Source organism: Kogia breviceps, chromosome 3, assembly GCF_026419965.1.
Source record: "Kogia breviceps isolate mKogBre1 chromosome 3, mKogBre1 haplotype 1, whole genome shotgun sequence".
NCBI classification, from domain to species: domain Eukaryota; kingdom Metazoa; phylum Chordata; class Mammalia; order Artiodactyla; family Physeteridae; genus Kogia; species Kogia breviceps.
In genome coordinates, this window is record NC_081312.1 from 24,077,697 (window position 1) to 24,099,048 (window position 21,352).

The following is a 21,352-nucleotide window of genomic DNA, read 5'->3' on the forward strand; positions in this document are numbered from 1 at the left end:
TCCCAATTCCTCAGGGACTCTGGGGGAGGGGGGGGTCCCAGAGAGACTTGCAGTAGTTCCTGTATTTCTACTTTAAGGAGTGTGAAGAGGAGAGGAGGAAAATGCCCTTAGACATCACTCGGTCAAGCAACCAGGTTTGCCCAACCAGGAGCAGCTGCAGGTGGGATTGTGGCAGGGCTCAGGGTCAACTAGGCTGACCCGCCTCGGGGGGGTCTTCAGAGGAAAAGGGGCCAAGACAAACTTGACCACCACACCCTGGAAAAGGACACACCACCTAGGCAGATCACCACAACGACAGTGAGTGGAACAGACGCAAGTTGGCTAAGACTGAGGCGCCTTCTATAAAGAGTATGGTGCTTCCCTGGTGGCGCAGTGGTTGAGAATCCGCCTGCCGATGCAGGAGACACGGGTTCGTGCCCTGGTCCGGGAAGATCCCACATGCCGCGGAGCAACTAAGCCCGTGAGCCATGGCCGCTGAGCCTGTGCGTCCGGAGCCTGTGCTCCGCAACGGGAGAGGCCACAACAGTGAGAGGCCCGCATACCGCAAAAAAAAAAAAAAAAAAAAAAAAAAAAGAGTATGAACCCTAAGAAGACCGTGCACTTCCCACAGAGACCTCTTCCAGGTTAAAGCACTCCACACCTGAGGAAGCTGGCCTTGAAATCAGCCTCTAAGTCACAAGTCTAGTCTATGGTGGGGGGAGGGGAGCTTGACATCAGGTAAGAGAGGAACACAGACTATACTGGACTAAATTTTTTTTTTTAATTTATTTACTTTTGGCCGTGTTGGGTCTTCGCTGCTGCGCGCGGGCTTCTCTCTGGTTGCAGCGAGCGGGGGGCCACTCCTCGCCACGGTGCTCGGGCCTCTCACCACGGGGACCCCGGAGCACGGGCTCCGGGCACGCGGGCTTCAGTAGTGGTGGCATGTGTGCTCAGCAGTTGTGGCTAGCGGGCTCTAGAGCGCAGGCTCAGTAGTTCCGGAGCACGGGGTTAGTTGCTCTGCAGCATGTGGGATCTTCCCGGACCAGTGGTCGAACCCGTGTCCCCTGCATTGGCAGGCGGATTCTTAACCACTGCGCCACCAGGGAAGCCCTGGACTAAATTTTAATAAATGAAATGAATGAGAAATTGTGGAACTTGTTCAGGATGTAGCTAAAGGAGTAGAAGTGAATATTGGACATACTATGGTTGAAAGAGATTACTGGGAAAAGAGACAAAAGAAAACCATGACATGTTTATTCCTCAAAGAACTGAGACTCTATAATAAATTCATTGCAAGAGAAAAAAATCCCCTACCCTTGTCTGTCAGGATTTTCACCACAGAGTAAACAGATTTAAACTCTTATTCTAATATTAGTTAAAAGCCTACATATTATTTTATGAAATTTTTTAAAGCTACACAATCACCCCCATGAGAGAGAGCCCAGCCCACCTTGTGTGGAAGTCAACACTGGCCTCACTCTTCTGTAACCCTGAGCAACTCAGAATGCTTCTCCCCTTTTCGCTGCCCACAAAATGAGAGTGCCACTTGGAAAGGCGGCTGCTGTAGCAATGCTGACAAAACTCCCATTTATGTGAAAGATGGTAGAGAACATGATTTTAACTGGAGAAACCAGCTGAATAGTAAGACAGTATATTCAAAGCCACTTACACTAGCTGTGTCTAAATTGGTTGAAGACCCATAAACAGCATGAACTTGATCTGAGAAACATAGCTCTCTTTATCTTTTTTTTTTTTGTGCTACGTGGGCCTCTCACTGTTGTGGCCTCTCCCGTTGCGGAGCACAGGCTCCGGACGCGCAGGCTCAGCGGCCATGGCTCACGGGCCCAGCCGCTCCGCGGCTTGTGGGATCTTCCTGGACCGGGGCACGAACCCGTGTCCACTGCATCGGACTCTCAACCACTGCGCCAACAGGGAAGACCCTCTCTTTACCTTTGATGCACAACTGTTTTGGGGTTTTTTGGTTTGTTTTGTTTTCTTTCTGTTCGTGATCTTGGCCTCAAAATTGGAGACAATATTTTAGAAACTATGATTCAAAAAATTCACAAAGTAAGATTCTGAGATAAATAGATTCCATACTTAATCACATTCTATAAAATTCAAAATGTTTAAACCAGAGACTAGAGCATCTTGTTTTACTCACAAGTTTGACTCAACTGGATTCGACCTCATTATGAATACTGATATTTTTATAAGAGGGAAGGGTTTACTCAAAAGGTGTAAAATACCCATAAAGGGCAGTGAAATATTCTAGCTGCACTCTTCCTTATTGAGTGAAAAGAAAACCTCTATGTTCTTACATGTGTGATCATAGGGAAAAATTAGTCATGAGTAGATCGATTTCAATGAAACCATCAGGGTTACAACTTCAGCAGAACTAAATAAATAACTTCCTCTTTAGAGATGTGGAGAAGTCAAAAAGGGTAAGGAGAACAAGAACAAAAGTAACAAGATGTGAGCATTCTGAAAAGTATGCCTTTTCAAGGATTTTTCTGAGTGATTTCCAAACGAAGTTTTAAGATTCCCTTTAAGATTTCACACTGAAAACCTCCTAAATTCAAAATTCAAAGAAAGAAATGTAAGCAATCTAATATAGTACTACACATAACTAGCTTATATTAAATAATCTATTAATTTATATTTTTAAAGAATTGATCAATTCCTGTGTTCATTAATCCATGTATTTGCCCATGCATGCATTATTCTGCATGAACTGTATAACCTAGATTGCACCCTGCAGTAGTATTTAAAAGCATCTTCTCTATTTGCCTATACTTTCCTGGCCCCTCCATCCAGCACATGTCTGTGCTTTCATAAGAAAAATGTGCCAACCTTAGACCACATCTAACAGATGGGATTAAAAGTGATTCAGGTCATAAGAAATTCAGTGTCAGCTTCTCCGATTTTCATCACCATCCCACACCCAGCATCTCCTCCTTGCTCCCAGTTTACTCCTTACTCACATATGGAGGTAAATGCTTATGAGAATAAAGGTTACGTTCCATTTGTCTGTTTTCAACTTTCACTAACACTTCTCTTGGCTGATCTCCCCTTCAGTGAGTTTGCCTAACTTGAAGTCCACAAGGACAGGGACTGTCTATTCCATTCATCACTGTGTCCCCAGTGCACCCAGCTGGGCATGTAGGTGTCTGTGGCACAATAAAAATAAATACATGGTCTTTCTCCCAGGTTCTGGGCACAGAGTGCCCCAAACCTTCAGAATGTATTGCTTGTTTTGTATGTTAATGAGATGACTTATGGCGGGGAGGAGGTGTTAGAGAGCTTCAGGGTGGGGCTGGTGGCCAGAAATATTGTTAGATTAAGGCTAGAATTCTCAGTTCTACCTCCAACCTTCAGACTGGGGAGACAGGCTAGAGACTGAGTTCAATCACCAATGGCCATTAATACAATCGATCATGCCAGCATAATGGTACCTCAATAAGACCCCTAAATGATAGGGTTTGAGGAGCTTCCAGGTGGGTGAACACATCAGTGGGCTGGGAGGGTGATATGCCCAGAGAGGGAACGGAAGCTCTCCACCCTCCCTCTCCCATCCTTGCCCTCTGCATCCCTTCCATGTGGCTGTCCCTGAGTTGAATCCTTTAAAATAAACCAAAAATCATTAAGTAAAGTGTTTGCTTGAGTTCTGTGAGTCACTCTAGCAAATTACTGAACCAAAGGCAGGGATCATGGGATCCTCCAATGTGAAGTTGACTAGGCAGAAGTATGTATAGCCTGGACACCCCATTTGCAGCTGGTATCTGAAGGCAGGGGTGGGGCTGTCTTGAGGGATTAAGCCCTTGACCTAAGGGCTCTGCATCAACTTCGGGTATTGTCAGAATTGAGTGAAATTGTTGGACACCTAGTCGGTGTTGGAGAACTGGTGTCATCAGAAAAAACACAGTGTTCAATATTTATTTGTTGAACAAATGATTGACTGAATAAGTAAAATCAAATCTATGCCCTTTTAGAAATAAAATTGCAGTTTCAGGTTCAGAATAATTGAGCAAGATCCTATTTTTTTCCTGTATGCCTTGACGCTTTGCTATGCTTTATAGTTCTTTGTAGAGTAGGCCCTCAATGCTGAGTGAACAAAGACATTCTAAAGAAGGAGAAATTAAATGCCTAGTTCTTGTAAAGAGGGTAATTCTAGAAATGTCTCTTTTGTTATCCCATCTGTGGCAGGCATTAGTGTTTACAATCAAATATCTCTAGTACCTTCGGCACATGGCAAGACGGCACTCCCCACTTCCTTGATGCCTGGTGTAGCCATGCGACTTGCTTTGGTTAAAATAGCTAGCATCACCTCTGGGCAGAAGTGTTAGGGACCAATGTATGATTCACCACTCTTTCCCTTTATCATGGTGGCCAGTCATATTCTAGATGGTGACTGCCCTGTCAGCCTTGATCCCTAAGTACGGACAACATGAGACAGAGCTCCCAGCACAGCAGAGATGGAGATGCTCTATCAGTGAGAGATAAATTTTGTTGTTTTAAGCTATAAGACTTGTTCGTTGTTTGTTATCATGGAAGATCCTAGCCCATCCCGACAAAGAACGTTTCCCACTTCTGTATTTCATCATTTAGAATGTTGAATGCTATGCTGCAAATAAGTATAACTGAACACTGGCATTTTCAGAGCATGGCATGCATTCAATGCATTCAAACTGAGCAAATTAAATGATGAATATGGGAGGCTTAGCACATCGTGACTAAAATATAAATGGTTAAAAAAATTAACTATTATCATCATTATTATTAACAGTTAAATTTGAAAACTCCAGATTAAAATTATGTAATATATATATATATATATATATATATATATATATATCAATAACACAGCTAAATTTTTTTAAGAGACTCTAATGAGCCATATAGTAATAAGGTCAAATAAGTGATATTATCTTTTCCCACATAGATGTTTAACATGTGTTCACATATGTGAACTTGAATAAGTCACTAACCTCTCTGACATGTCTGCTCATCTATAAAACATACAAATCATACATTAGAAAAAAACCCATGTGAAAATCAGATGACACAGAGAAGCAGTAAACGCTAAAGCATTAGTTTACCATGATGAGAACAGAAGAAAAGGGATTTTGTCATTTATGATTCCGTCTAGTAAAATCCACAGGAATTATTTCGTCCCACCTCAGTTTAAATGCCCATTTGATATTCTAAAACAATTTTTTTAATTTAAAATCTAATTCTTCTCCATGTGTCTAATCTGATAATATCAACTCATCTCCTTCCCTGGAAAACAGATATTGAAAATAATTGCCAAAATTAAGGTAAAGTTACATGAGATAACTTAGTATTTTGGTGCCGTTCTTCAACAACTGTATTCCAAAATTTCTGTGTTGTTATAAACTGAAAAAAAAAGTCACCTTGCTTCCAGGAAGTTGGCCAATTATTAGTAACACACAGAAGCATGGGTATTAGCACTGGATGGACCTTTAGAGGTCATCTATTTCAATTCCCTGCAGGCAAAAAAAAAAAAAATTTAATGGAGAATGTTCTAATAAAGGAAAACTAGTAGTTGGTGTGTTCTATCTGATGTGAAACAAGCATCTCTCATATAACAGATGCTGAGAAAGACTACATTTTTAAATTTAATGAAAGTCTGTCAAACTATCTTTGGAATTACATGTTTTCCCTTGATGGAAATTACGTGTATTCATGTTCCCAATGTTTAGACTAATCGTTTTTCCTGTGAACCTAAAATTGTCTAGAATCTCTGCTGATCACTCTCTGTGAGACAGCCCTGAGGCAGTGGGTGCTGCTGATGGCTAGAGCCAGGAGACCCATTCCAATCACTGGACTAGGACTGGGCCAGTTAACAGCTTAGCCTTTGCAAATGGTCTATGAACTAGATGTGTCCCTTAGACTGGAAACAAGAACTAAGGTGGAGGAGCCATTGAGAGCTGCATCTTACACCAAGTGAGAATATTTAGTTGAGGACTGCTTCAGAGACAAGAGGAAGAAGACAGACTCCCAAGCTAGCTTCCACCTTGATTATCACGATTCCTTCCAATACAGCTAATCCTTTCTCAAAAACCAGCTCTTCAATTTTGCCTTCATGGCATTAACTCACACTATTCTGTTCAGGCTTTCTCCCTCTGTTCCCTACACCCCACCAGTAGGGTTGATCCCAAAGCCTCCTACTCCATGAAATCTTGTCTGTAATTTTTTGCTATTTCTTGGTAAGACCATATCTTACAGTGAGTTCAAAAGAAAATTATAATTCATAAACTGCCCTCTCTTGTATCACTTATCATGCCATCTCTTCAAACTATTTATTTAAGCTTCAATTTATTATCCTTTACTGCTCAAGACTTATGCTTAAATAGGTTTTTAATTCCCTTCTGCCTTCTCAAAAGTCAACTCATTTGGAGTTTTAGCTTTTTTGATCTTAGTTCAATAGCCATGCATTTCTCTTTGGTATTTTGTCCACTACTAAATGTCTTTCCTTCCTCCTTCTACAGTGCTGTTTCAGCATGAGTTTTCCAGTCACATCATCTTTCTCAGGGAGGGTATCCACCACCATATTGTCCGAGGTCAGATTCTAGAAAGGCCTCTTCCGCTTTATCTAGATTCCACTTCTAGGCAAGTAGAGAGTCTATAACTCTATGTGACCTGGAACTACAGGACACAAAAAGGTGAAAATGGCTTAGGGATGGCACAGGAGGAAGGCCCAGAGCAAAGGAAAAATGAGGATGTGCTCTTGGTGAAGGAGTCTTAGGTATTAAAGGGGCAGCCCAAACATCAAGTTCAAAAGGGTAAATACAAATAAAGTAAAACAAATTGAGTTCCTGAGTAGAAAGTGGAACCAAGAGAAGGAACATGAAGCAGCTCAACTCTGAGAGAAGAAACTTATTTATGGTACTTATATGAACATTAGTTCATTTAATAGGGTTCAGTCATAATATTCTTTCTTTTCCCTAAACTGATTCAGACAACTTCAAGACATAGATGTCAATATTTCCTTTACTAAATGCTAAGATGTCATGGTTACTGTTATCCAAGATCTCTGTTCTGTTCTTCTACCTCCTGACCCATACTCACATTCATCAAAAGTTTTTCTGGAATAACTGTTTGCCTCATCACTTGCTTATCATGGAACGACCAGAATATAGCTTTCAAGATTCTTCTGAGAAATTAAAGCTAGCAAATGTTCTGATTTAATTCTTTCCAACTCGTACACACACACACACACACACACACACACACACACACACATATAGCATCATATATCCAGAAAATATTCAGAGAGTTCAAGATAACCACTCCTTTTAGACCTTGCTCCTGGATCAACTTTGTAATAGATATCAGGAAAATATCTCACGTAAACATCACCCCACCAAGTAGGGTGACGCTCTCATGTCTGTGCTTTCACACTCCAGTAACTGGAATTTGGACAAGCAGGTGACCTTCCTCATGTGCCTCCATGTATAATTCCTTTTCTCTTCTGTTCTATCTATCACCCGTGAACAAAGGACAGTCATCCTTGGCCATTCCTAGGTCCTACCACTCCAGACCTTGGTGCCACCAGGATCTCCTACATACCTTATTTTGACAACCATTCCAGATTGCATGTTTTGTTATGCACAGACTGGTCTGACATCTAGACAACTGAATAATGTCTTCCCTTAGGAAACCTTAATACTATCCTTTACACAAAGCTTCTATTTTACATCAGGACCTCCATGCTAACTGGAAATAGAGATATAACCGTTTTTATCCATTTTCCCTTTAAAATTGAGTTTAAATATCTCTAATTCAGTTAATGGAATCTCCGCCCCCATTTCTTTCCAGACTTACTGAGGTGTTATCAGCTGAATTATATCTCTCTGAAAATTCATATGTTGAGGCCCTAGCCCTCAATACTGTAGAATGTGACCAAAAGGAGATAAGGTCTTTAAAGAGGTAATTAAGTTAAAATTAGGTCATTAGAGCGGGGCCTAATACAACATGAATGATGGTCTTACAAGAAGAGGAAATCTGGACACACAGACACACATGGGGGGGGGGAACAATGAGAAGAAATGAGGAAAAAACAATCATGGACAAAAGGAGAGGGGCCTGTAATGGATCCTTCCCTCATGGCCCTGAGAAGAAACCAACACCGCCAACACCTTGCTCTTAGACTTCTAGCCTCCCGAACTGTGAGAAAATAAATTTCTATTGCTTAAGCCACTCAGGCTGTGGTGCTTTATTACAGCAACTCTAGCAAACTAAATACATGAGACACTTAGCATAAAATCCAAATTCCTCACCATACCTACGTGTAATACGGCCCAACGTGAACTAGCCTCTCTCTACATCTCAGACCTCATCTCATTTTCCAACCAGACAAGTTTTCTCTAACAGGCCTTGCTGACTCCCAGGACAGGACTTTTGCTGTGTACTCTTCCTGGAGCACTCCGGCCACAGATCTCCCCATGGACTGCTCCTTGTCATTCAGATCTCAGCTCAAAAGTCCTTGCTCAGAAAAACCTTCCTGACTTTCTATCTAAAAGTAGTTATCTCCGGGCTTCCCTGGTGGCGCAGTGGTTAAGAATCCACCTGCCAACGCAGGGAACATGGGTTTGAGCCCTGGTCCGGGAAGATCCCACATGCCATGGAGCAACTAAACCCATGTGCCACAACTACTGAGCCTGCACTCTAGAGCCTGCGAGCCACAACTACTGAGCCCGGGGGCCACAACTGCTGAAGCCCGTGTGCCTAAAGCCTGTGCTCCGCAACAAGAGAAGCCACCACAATGAGAAGCCCGCGCACCGCAACGAAGAGTAGCCCCCTCTAACCACAGCTAGAGAAAGCCCACGCACAGCAACAAAGACCCAACGCAGCCAAAAATAAAACTAAATAAAATAAATTTATAAAAAATAAAAATAAAAGATGACCCAACTACATGCAGTCTATAAGAAACTCACTAAAAAAATAAATAAATAAAAATAAAATAAAAGTAGTTATCTCTTCTACCAAAACTTCTTATCTACTTTCTTGGTTTATTTTCTTTATAACATTTTTTTAAATCAGGGAACTTAGTTTGCACCATCACTAGGTATAATTATGACCACTTTGCAAAGAAAAACAGATATCATTTGGTGACCATATGCCTGGGTTTGCCAGCACAATTCTAATTTATACCTATTCCAGTGTAATTATTAAAAGTACCCCCTTTCAAAGTAAAAACTATCCTGATTTGGATAAAAAATGATAAAAATACATCCTGAAAGTCGTTAAAAGTTTTGAGCTGTTTTCTACACTAGATGATATATCTCAGCTCCTGAGACAAGACCCTCTCTTAAGTTCCGTGCATCTCTGCTTTCAAATACTAAATGAAAAAAACAAAACTAAATGAGCCATGTGATTTCACCCCTCTGTTCCTTGGCAAGTGAAGTTTCTTCCCCTCTCTCCCTACCCACCACCCTCAAATGCTGGCTCTCCTACTCATCCTTCAAGACACTGCAGAGAGGGAAATTCCTTGATTCAATTCAACAAGAATCAGGCAATCCCCTTCTGTGTATAACACTATGGTATAATTTCTTTCTTTATTTCTATATACTTCCCATTAGATTATAGGCTTCCCTTAAGAATAATTCTGTTTCACTCATATTTATATATCCAGTATCTAGTATCTAGAATATTTGTCATAACATGGTGGACATTCAATGATGCCCAATAAATGGTACTAAATGGACCACTGAACGTTCTCTAACTCTTCTAAACTCATGTTCTTTTCCTGTTCCACATACCGCAGGATTTGGGGAAAAGTGGAGGAAAAGGTAGCTCAGCCATTCATATGGTTATAAAATAGATTAAATACAAGTATTTTATAGGACTTCCCTGGTGGTGCAGTGGTTAAGAATCTGCCTGCCAATGCAGGGGACATGGGTTCGATCCCTGGTCCAGGAAGATCCCACATGCGGCGGAGCAACTAAGCCCATGTGTCACAACTACTGAGCCTGCGCTCTAGAGCCCACGAGCCACAACTACTGAGCCCGCATGCCATAAGTACTGAAGCCTGCATGTTCTAGGGCCCACGTGTTGCAACTACTGAAGCCCAGGTGCCTATAACCCATGCTCCTCAGCAAGAGAAGCCACCGCAATGAGAAGCCCGCGCACCGCAACGAAGAGTAGCCCCCCACTCGTTGCAACTAGAGAAAGACCGCGTGCAGCAAGGAAGACCCAATGCACCCAAACCAAAAAAAGTATTTTATAAACCATACAGAATTCCATATATCTGAAACTCTCAAACTGAAAACTCTATCCTTGAATTCTCCCTCTACCTTTATTCTAGCATCTTTAATTCACATTTTCATATCCAATTGGCAATAGAAAAACACTGGTTGTGTCTCAGGATCATCTTTCACATGCTGCTCTAGACAAACATCTCTTTCCAATATATTTCCTGTTCCATCAGTACATCATCACCTGTTTACTGTCTCAGATAATTCTGACATCTTATTTCCTTTCACCTCTATTAACACCCTATCCATTAAGTTCTTCTATTCTTTTATCAAATGGAACAAAGGGAGAAACCCACTTGAGCAAATTATCCCCAGGCCACAGTCTTTATTTCTCCCCTGTTTTGTGGCAACCACTTCCAAATGATGTCCCTGCACCTGCCCTTGCCACCTTCATTCTATTTTCCACACAGCAGACAGGGTGATCCTTTTAAAACCAAAGACAGAACATGCCACCCTTCTACACAGCCCTCCCTCATAGTAGGGGCCAGAGTCTCAACTACAGCTACAAGATCATTCACGACCTAAATGGACCACTGAATGTTGGTCCTGGTTCTCTGTTACTTTTCTGATGGCATCTCACTCACTTTGCTTTAGCCACACTTACCCCTTGGTTTTTTTCTCAAATACGCAGGCACCTGGCTAAGTAACATCACACCTGCTGCTTTCTCTGGAATACTCTTCTCCCAGAGAGCCATGTCACGACTCCTTCATGTCTGCTCAAATTTCACCTTCTCAGAGAGTTATTCTTTAGAAGGGTAAACTTTCACCCTCCCCACCCCGACGCACCCTATCCTTCTTTGCTCATTATTCTCCAAAGAGCTTATCACCATCTGTTTCACAATCTTATTTTTTTCTGCATTCGTTTATTGTCTGTAACCTCCACTAAAACATATGCTCCAAGAGGGCATGGATTTGAAGGGGATTTTTGGTTATTGTTGTTAATTGTTTTATTCCAAGCTCTTTGGACAGTGCCTGGCACATATTTGGAGCTCAAGATATATTGATTGAATTGATGGATACAATTACCTTCCTTTCTAGTCTCCCTCACCAATCCATGCCTGGACAGCAGCTGGGCTAATAGGTGGGTGGTTAAGAAACCTGAGTAGGAAGTGTTATGTGAGAGTAATCATTGGTGGGAACCACAGAAACTGAAGAAGGTCCAGTTTTAGTTTCACAAATCCAAAGAAGATGCCGGAGTTTCTTTCTTGGGTTGGGTCAGTACATGAAGCATTCAGAGAATCCAGCCCAGAACCAGGAACAATGCTGGGATTGGGCAGTTTAGGCGCTGTCTGCAGAGCTTATTTCCGTCCCCTTATTTATCGAGAAGCCAATAAACAAGGAAAAGCTAGATAGTGTTGAGATTTCTAGAACAGTCGTTTTCACACTAGTGCCACAGGGTCATAAAGAGGTGATCATGGGACCGCCAAGTCTAGGAAAAGTCCAAGGATACAGAGCTCCCACCTACCCATAACCCAACCCCAAACAAGAGCAATTCAGATTTTTATGTTTCCTATTTATCACAGGTAAAGTCTGTAAAGAGTATAGCAAGCCATTTGTGATTAGAAGGCTATTAATATCTTAGAGGCAACAGCTTGCATAATGTAGAGATGCTCTATTCAAACCAGAAAGGGCTCAGCAGTGAGCTGGACTGCCATTTACATGCTGACTTTTAACCCTGTAACTGTCTTCGGTAGATCTTATCAAAATTGTAACTAAATAATTAAGCAGTATCTTGTTTAACATTTGCCTTCCCCGCTAGAATGTACAATCTATTGAGAGAGGAATCATATCTGTCTTATTCACTGCTACAACCCAGATTTCCAAGGCACAATAGGTGTTCAATAAATGTTTGTTGAAAGAATGAATAAAGGAATAAGGAGTGAATACTTAAACAGCAGAGGTAAAGCTAATTCTCTCTTACGATAAAGTTAATTTCTCTCTTACATATAGATATGAAAAGGGACTTTTTTATTTTTTTAAGATTTTTTTTTTGATGTGGACCATTTTTGAAGTCTTTATTGAATTTGTTACAATACTGCTTCTGTTTTATGTTTTGGTTTTTTGGCCGTGAGGCATGTGGGATCTTAGCTCCCTGACCAGGGATCGAACCCGCGCCCCCAGCATTGGAAGGTGAAGTCTTAACCAGTGGACCGCCAGGGAAGTCCCTGAAAGGGACTTTTAATTAAAAAACAAAACTTGCTTAAATCTTTAATTTCCAGAAAAGTGTGTCATTCTCTACATCTTCTCAACCATTTCCTAAAATACATGCATCCAACAGTAAACCATCCAGAACACTTCAAACAGTCTCCAAAGAATCCTACTTTGAGCTCTCTGCTGCCCAGACAGCTGATTCAAAATCTCAAGTAAGATAAATGTATTGATAAATGGAGGACTGTTAGAAGAATAGATAGTTTTCTAAGTTCTATCTATCCTTTGGCCATACTATCTGGGCTTTCCACTCCTTCTAGATTTGCTTTGCTTGAATAATGCTTCAGGGTCTTACTCTCAGCTTTTACCAAGGGATAAGACAAGAAGGAGTCACATGAAACCAAACAGTTCATGGTAGGTATATGCTGTAGAAGTCTTTGTTCATGCTATCACTGACAGGCCCATGTAGAAATGTATTATCAAGCTATGAAATTGGAAAATTGTGTTTTCTTTGAATAACTGGCATCAGTTTTCCTCACTGATAGTAAGAACTGATCATGTCTATTTTTTTTCATTGGCTATCAGGCAACTTTAAAAAAATAGAAATTTCAGGTTCAACCAAGGCAACTGTGTGTGGTTCTTTTAGGTCTGAATATTTATATATCTCTCAGACCATCCTCCACCCCAGAGTCCTGTGTTTTGCTTTTATTTATTTTTCACTTACCTGATGTTTTATTCCTACCTACAACATCATTATTTTAGAATATATTATTGTGGCTAGTTACTGCAAATCCTCTGGGAAATAAGAGGAGATATGAACATGCAGAAAAGGATAGGCTTTTCAAACTACAGCAAAATACGTTTGGTAAACTGTATTTCCACTAGAAATACTAGTATGTAGTTTACAGAATGCCATATAGTATATCTTGTCTTCTATTAATCATTTACCAACTTCCCCACAGCAACTTCATCATGCGTTCAGCCTTATGGATACTGAGCTGATTGACAACATGATCAAAAGGTATTGACTGTTGGCTCAGTATGAAAGGCACTGAAGTGTCACGAAGGCTTAGTCTTGGCTTGGGCCTCTTATCATCACAACTTGAACGTAGATACAGGTCTCCTCTACTTTGTGAAAGTTCACTCTATGCCATTTCACTTTTACAAAACACCTACATTAGTACCTGTTTCCACTAACCAAAAGAAATCCAAAGAAGATTTTTGCTTTTATGAAAAAAGGAGAAAAGTGAAAATAGCTTTCAGCGTTTGTTTTGCCATGAGCCCGTACAGAGGCAGCACACACCCCAAGTGGCCAAGAGTGGCACTGCCAAGCTCCTTCCCCTAGAACTACATTCAGCATCTCACCACCAAGGGGCCATAGATTTAAACTGTGTCTGTGAGCATCTGTGCTTTACCTCCATTTATTTTGTACAGTCATTAGCAAGATACATCCCAAGTTCTTCACTTCACATCATTTCAGCTTATGCAAGGTTTCATAGGAATGCTATATTGGATAGTGGGGGAAACCTGTATAGATAAAACACATATCAAATTTGCAAATAATACAAAGCTCAGAAGAAGGTTATTTATAACACTGATGAACATGCAGCCTATGAAGTCAGACTTCCTGGGTTCAAATCCCAGCTCTATGACCTACTAGCTGTGCAACTTTGGCAAGTCACTAGCCCTCGTTGTGCCTCGGCGCTCTCATTTTTAAAATGGGAATAAAATGATTTTTGCATCGTAGGGTTGTTTTATGTGGTTGGCCAAAAAGTTCATTCGGTTTTAAGTAAAAATAAAAGACACGTTTTTCATTTTCACCAAGAACTTTATTGAACACCATATTCACTAACTGAACGAACTTTTTGGCCAACCCAATATTTTAAATAAGACACTATGTCAAGGTTTATGAGTGCTTCTTATACAGTAAGCACTCAACACATGCATAATGTTATTGTTACCATAAAAATGATCATAGCTGTTAAAGAGTTCAGCGTCAAATTCAAAACACTATGGGAATACTGGAATTCTACATAGAAAGCAAGAAGTCATATTTATTAAGGATCAATACAGGTTTGGGACTTAGGCTTTAAAAATTCATTACAATGAGATGGGATGGGGGAGATCAATCTTAGAAAAAAAATCATCTGAAAAGTACCTGGAAGTCTTCATGGACTCAAAGCTTTTATGCAACAAAGTTTGCTGTGTGCTTAGTATGTGCAAGACATGATTCTAGGGGCTGTGAACATCAGTCAGTAAATGAGACAAAAGAGATCTCTGGCCTAATGTCTCTCATATTCCAATGGAGATAAAATAAACTAATAATTACGCAGATTAATGAAGAAGACAGTGTCAGACAGTGATAAGAACAGTGAAGAAAGTGAACTAGAGCACAGGGATAGACAGTGACCAGGGCAAGAGGAGACTTTTTTTTCAACATCTTCATTGGAGTATAATTGCTTTACAATGGTGTGTTAGTTTCTGCTGTATAACAAAGTGAATCAGCTATATATACATACACATATATCCCCATATCTCTTCCCTCTTGCATCTCCCTCCCTCCCATCCTCCCTACCCGACCCCTCTAGGTGGTCACAAACCACCGAACTGATCTCCCTGTGCTAGGCACCTGCTTCCCACTAGCTATCTATTTTACGTTTGGTAGTGTATATATGTCCATGCCACTCTCTCACTTCGTCCCAGCTTACCCTTCCCTCTCCCCGTATCCTCAAGTCCATTCTCTAGTAGGTCTGCGTCTTTATTCACGTCTTGCCCCTAGCTTCTTCATGACCATTTTGTTTCTTTGTTTTTTGAGATTCCATATATTTGTGTTAGCATACGGTATTTGTTTTTCTCTTTCTGACTTACTTCACTCTGTATGACAGACCCTAGGTCCATCCACCTCACTACAAATAATTCAATTTCATCCCTTTTATGGCTGAGTAATATTCCATTGTATATATGTGTCACATCTTCTTTATCCATTCATCTGTTGATGGACACTTAGGTTGCTTACATGTCCTGGCTATTGTAAACAGAGCTGCAATGAACATTGTGGTACATGACTCTTTTTGAATTATGGTTTTCTCAGGGTATAGGCCCAGTAGTGGGATTGCTGGGTTATATGGTAGTTCTGTTTTTAGTTTTTTAAGGAACCTCCATACTGTTCTCCATAGTGGCTGTATCAATTTACATTCCCACTAACAGTGCAAGAGGGTTCCTTTTTCCAAGAGGAGACATTTTGAAACAGCAGTAGGGGTGGGAGAGGGTCTTTGAGAAATGATATTCAAGCTGTGAAAAGATAAGATGGAGCCAGCCCTATGACTATCCTGGAAAGAATGCTCTAGACGGGGAAAGCCACAGGTTTAAAGACATGGAAGTGAAAACAAACAGTCATGATTCGGTTGTCAAAATACCACCAAGAATCAGGTTATAATGATGGTGAAAATATTCGGAACAAAGGGCTCCCTGTTGGCCACGGATGTGATTCTCTTCATTACTACCAGGTAGCTACCGCTGACTGATACCTGCACTTGACAGGTGGGAAAACCCATGCGCATAGAGGATGGGACTTGTCCAGAAAGAGGTGGAGCCACAATATGAGTCCACGCAGCTGGGCTCTAGTCACTGGGCTCTTCCTGACACATTCAGAATAGAAGTAAACTGTAAGTCACAGTGAACAAAGGCCTGATGGACTCTCTCCTTTGGCAGGAGCAGTTTACTTTGTTTTTGGTTTTTAATTTATTATTTATTTAGGCGGCGCTGGGTCTTTGTTGCGGTGTGTGGGCTTCTCTAGTTGCAGCACGCAGACTTTTCTAGTTGCGGCAGGCAGGCTCTAGAGCGCACGGGCTGAGCTGAGGAATGTGGGATCTTAGTTCCCAGACCAGGGATCGAACCTGGGCCCCCTGCATTGGCAGCGCAGAGTCTTAACTGCTGGACTACCAGGGAAGTCCCCAGGAATAGTTTACTTTGGATGGTGTATTTTAAAAAGAAACTGAAATGGAACAGGAATGCCCAGCAGTAAGAAAACTATCTCACCAGGAATGACTAAAAGATCTCAATGTGGCCAGCAACATGAAGAGAGAAGGCAAGAGGAAGACAGGATAGCTTTATTTAGGTGTTTTAAGAAAGTTGTATAGATAAATGATAGGTAGGTAGAAGGAAGGAAGGAAGGAAGGAAGGAAGGAAGGAAGGAAGGAAGGAAGGAAGGAAGGAAGGAAGGAAGGAAGGAAGGAAGGAAGGGAGGGAGGGAGGGAGGGAGGGAGGGAGGGAGGGAGGGAGAGGGGGGAGAGGGGAAAGGGAAGGGGGAGGGAAAAGAAAGAAGGAGGAGGAAGAAAGAAGTGTGCAAAAAACATTTTTATATAATTCTAAAAGAAAATAATATGATCAACAGAAGGAAAGTAGGTGACAAAAGATTGTGGCAAAGATTGGTCAGGGGAAGAAGTCCCAGCAATCCAGAAATCTGAGCTACGACACCATGTTCTGGTGAGACGACAAGGTCCTCATAGCCTGTAATAGTACATATTTAAACTAAGAAAACACGACTCGTCGTTATAGGTTTGCATAAGGACTTCTGCAAAGCTGAAGCCCTGGACTAGATAAATTCAAGTTCCTCTTACAACTCTACATTCCTTGTTTCTATAATGGAAGCCATAAAAGAACACATTGGATTTAACCAGAAATGTTATCAATAACAGTTCCTGTACAGCTCAGGAACTGTAGTGTGACAGAGACAGAAGAGTCGAATGTGTTCCCTGGTGACACCTCTGGCGTGTTCAGGAAATGTGATCCCACAGTACCCCATAGGTTGACGGAGGGTTTACTGTGGAGCAATGCTGACTTTATAGTGATAAGAAAACAAGATCCAAAAACCATATACAGGTAGCCTTCTGTATCTGCAGGTTGTGCATCTGCAGATTCAACCAACCACGGATCAAAAATATTTGGAAAAAAAAAAAAATCCCAGAGAGTTCGAAAAAACAAAACTTGAATTTGCCATGCTCCATCAACTATTTATCAATACATAGCATTTATGCTGTACTTACAGCTATCTACATAGCATTTACATTGTATTAGGTATTATAAGTAATCCAGAGATGATTTTAAAGTATACAGGAGGATATGTGTAGGTAATATGGGGAACTTGAGCATCCGTGGACTCTGGTATCCACAGGGGATCCTAGACCCAATCTCCCTCAGATACCGTGGGACGACTGTATGTAGTCCAATTTCAACAACGAATGGAAAAAAGACTGAAAGGAAATGTCTCACTGTGATCACTGCCTGTCTTTGTGTGTCGAGGCTTTGCACTGTTTCTTCTTTTTACTTTTAGGGGAGATACAGGCTTTGTCCACCTGGCACCACTTTCCTTACTTCCAGCAGACACTACTCCCTGACTGTGAGGAAAACCATGACCCAGGCCAGGCCAATCACTGCACACACCATGCTTGGCCACAGTTATTGTTCCAGGGATGAATACTTGCCCCAGGTCAAGGTTATCAACGTCCTTCCCTAAGTGGATTTTGCAGGAAAAAATTTCTTTTCCCTCGGTAATATGGCTGTAAATATGTAAGCCTGTATCTGCCAAGGCCATGGCTCCAGTCTTGTGGGGACAGCAGGTGTGAAAGAAAGAAACCAAACTGCAAAGAGAAGAGAAGCGGGGACAGAGAATATGAACGAATGGGTCCTGAATGATTGAAGTTTCTGAATCTGGTCAAGGAGGCCAGTTCAACTCTTGCCCTTTCTGTAGTTAAGGCCATGGGTCAGCATGGGGTCAGGGGGATAAGATGCACTGGAGACAATTATTTCCCTAAAGAAATCCTGTTTGGCAGAGAAGTTGTGTCACGCCCATTTGCACCAACTGGACATCGTAGAAAGATAAGTGCCACAAAAGAATAATAAATGGGTAAGGGAGTTCAGAGAAGGGTCTGATTATTACTAGAGATCAAGGAAAGTGAGTTGGTGGTATAGGTGATATTTAAGTAGTGTCAGGAAGGGGTTTAGACATGGGGGAAACTATTGGGAAGAGCATTCTGGGTGGAAGAAACGAGAGAAGCAGTAAAGATGGGAAAACATAGGGAGAATTAGTTGGCATCTGGTTTGGTTGGTTTGTAGGACAACAGTATGAAGAGAAATGCTGGGAAATAAAACTGGAAAATTTGACCAGGGCCAGAATGTAAACAGCCTTCAATGAATTTGAATTTGATTCACTGAAGTTATAATTATACAATGTAACAGATCTCCCGGCTCCACTGTTACTAGCATTGAAGTTTCATCTTCTAATAACAAGTAGAAGTGTGCCATAATCAAGTTCAACAAATCAGTCAAGTTAACAAACAATGCACTGATTTTTATGGCTTAATTGTCCATCACTCACATAGGAAATATAACTGTTTTTCATTTTACCTAATCATTCCCCTTATAAAACATGAATGATCCTATTTTTTCCCCATTGCCATTCATAGTTTCAATTTTCCCTTCCACCAAATCTTGGTTTTTTGAAAAGTTTATGTTAGCTTACATACAAAATTTGAAAGTCCCCCAACATACTGATTTTTAATATAATACTCACATAAACTCTATCAACTTTAGTTTCATTATATTTATCTATTCTCTATAAACCTTACAGGTTATGGATAATTTTTCAAATGGGCAGAATATTAACATGCTTTGTAGAAGAGTGACACATTATGTCATTTTTATCATTTTATAGATGATTAACTCTCAAAATGATTTCATTTTACCCAGGTCACACAGTTAGACTTTTATTCAATGAGCTATGATATCAGGCCCTGGGAGAGAAAATGAAAAATTCACAAGTTTTCCTTGGGAAAAAAAAAAAATAGTAACTGTCCAGTTGGGGTGATACAATACAAACATACAAACTATTTAAATGAAAATCCAAAGGGAGAACATAGCCAACATAAGTGGCGTAGAAAAGGGGAAGAATCAAAGGAAATGTAGATGATCCTAACAGTCTTAAGAACAGGAAATCGCTGCGCAGGTGGAGGGGAACTGGGGCAAATCCATCTGGAGACCACAGTGTAGGCAAAGGGATGAGCAGGGGGCACTCAAGAGAAGGTGAGGAGGTGCTTCAGATGAAGACGACAGGGTGCAAAGACAGGTGTGGGTCAGATCCCGGGGTATCTTAAGTGCTAGATGCAATCTGCACTGTACCAATGACAGATGGAGATGCTGAAGGACATGGGGCCAAAGAGTCAGTTTAGGGACGTTAACCTGATGACTGTGCGAGATAATGTTGAAAGCGAAAACGAATGGAGTCCGGGAGATCGGCTGGAAGACTGTTACGGTCATGTCACGGGACGTGAAGACGACCTAGATCAGGATTACGGTGAGGCAAACAGAAACTGTGAAAACCAGCTTAGGAAAAGGTCATCAGTAGTCAGCTACCAACTGGAGAGGATGCAGTGACAGGGCAAGTGGAAAGAACAGTGCAAGAGAGAAGAGGAAATGAATCCAAGTTTCCAGCCTGGCCAAGGAGAAAACAGTCCCTTCTGATTTAAAGGATGAAGCCACAGAGGGAGAAATAAGGAGTGACAGGTACTTTGAACTTAAAGATCCTGGGTTGGGGGCTTCCCTGGTGGCGCAGTGGTTGAGAGTCCGCCTGCCGGTGCAGGGGACACGGGTTCGCGCCCCAGTCCGGGAGGATCCCACATGCCACGGAGCGGCTGGGCCCGTGAGCCATGGCCGCTGAGCCTGCGTGTCCGGAGCCTGTGCTCTGCTCCGCAATGGGAGAGGCCACAGCAGTGAGAGGCCCGCGTACCTCAAAAAAAAAAAGTTCCTGGGTTGGAACTGTGGGAAAAATCATTCACATGAAGTGACCTCCTAAGAGCTGTAAATAAGAAGTCAGAATTCTAACTGAGAGGTCAGGATTCTGTTTATAAGTCATCTAAATTTGATTTGGGGAATCATCTCTGTAGCCTATAAACTCAGCTGTCATGAGTTCCGACCTGGTTTGTTTCTATTAAGCGGCCTTTCTGAACCTGGGCACTATCAGTATGTTAGGCTGGATAATTCTTTGCTGCGATGACTGTCCTGTGCATTTGAGATGTTTAGCAGCATCCCTGGCCTCTACCACTAGATGCCAGTAACGCCCCGTCCCCCAGCTGTGACAATCAAACACATCTTCAGACACTGCCCAATATCCCCTGAGATGCAAAATCACCCCCAGTTGAGAACCACTGCCCTAAAGAGAGGCCAGTCTTTTTAACCAGACTGCCTGATTTTGAGTCCCAGTCTGCCTTTCACTATTTGAACAATCTTGATGTATCACTTATTCTCTCTGAGCCACAGTTTTAACTGCAAATAAACACAGATAATAACTGTCCCTCTATCATATTGTTGGCAGTAAAGATAAACTGTGAGGATGCAGATAAAGTGCCTGGCATCAAGTGAGTACACAATAAACGGGAGCTGTTACTGTGCTGCGTAAACGGCAAACCTCACCTAGTCTTTGTCTCTGAGGTCACTCGCCGTTCACTTAGGCGGGCAGAGAGGCCCGATGACCATTGACAAGGCAAGAAATGCATGTTTTTCCTTAAACAGCACTTTGCTCAAGGCCTAATATAAAAGTGAGCCAGTCAACAAATGGCACCTATTATTGTATGTTGTTTTATACCCTCAGCCACACATCCCCAGGGTCCAAAAGGTCACATGGACCTGACATAGTTCTTCACTGATGTCAGTAATAGTGATTTTTTTTCTTTAAAAGAAAGACTAAACTGTGTACTGACTTAAACGGCAGAGTCATAATAAAAGGTCATTTTTTTAGGTGAGTTAGAAATTTCAGCATCACCTGAAAACGATTTTAACTTTTGCGTGCTTCATGTTAGTTTGACATTTCAGGAAATGGGAAAGATATTGTTTAATATAGATTTCTTAGGCCCCCATGCTAAAGCTGGACTAGAAAGATGAAACTTCATGGTTTC

At 41.5% G+C, this 21,352-nt stretch overlaps 1 protein-coding gene and 1 non-coding gene across 28 annotated transcripts in view; both read right to left on the bottom strand.

Annotated features, from left to right (window-relative positions):
* NRXN3 (neurexin 3) overlaps positions 1-21,352 on the bottom strand; it is a 1,710,573-nt gene that overhangs the window by 941,752 nt on the left and 747,469 nt on the right. The gene's annotated exons all lie outside the window — the stretch shown is intronic.
* On the bottom strand, positions 16,280-16,352 carry TRNAG-GCC (transfer RNA glycine (anticodon GCC)). The gene has a single exon. It is a non-coding gene; the product is annotated as a tRNA-Gly (tRNA).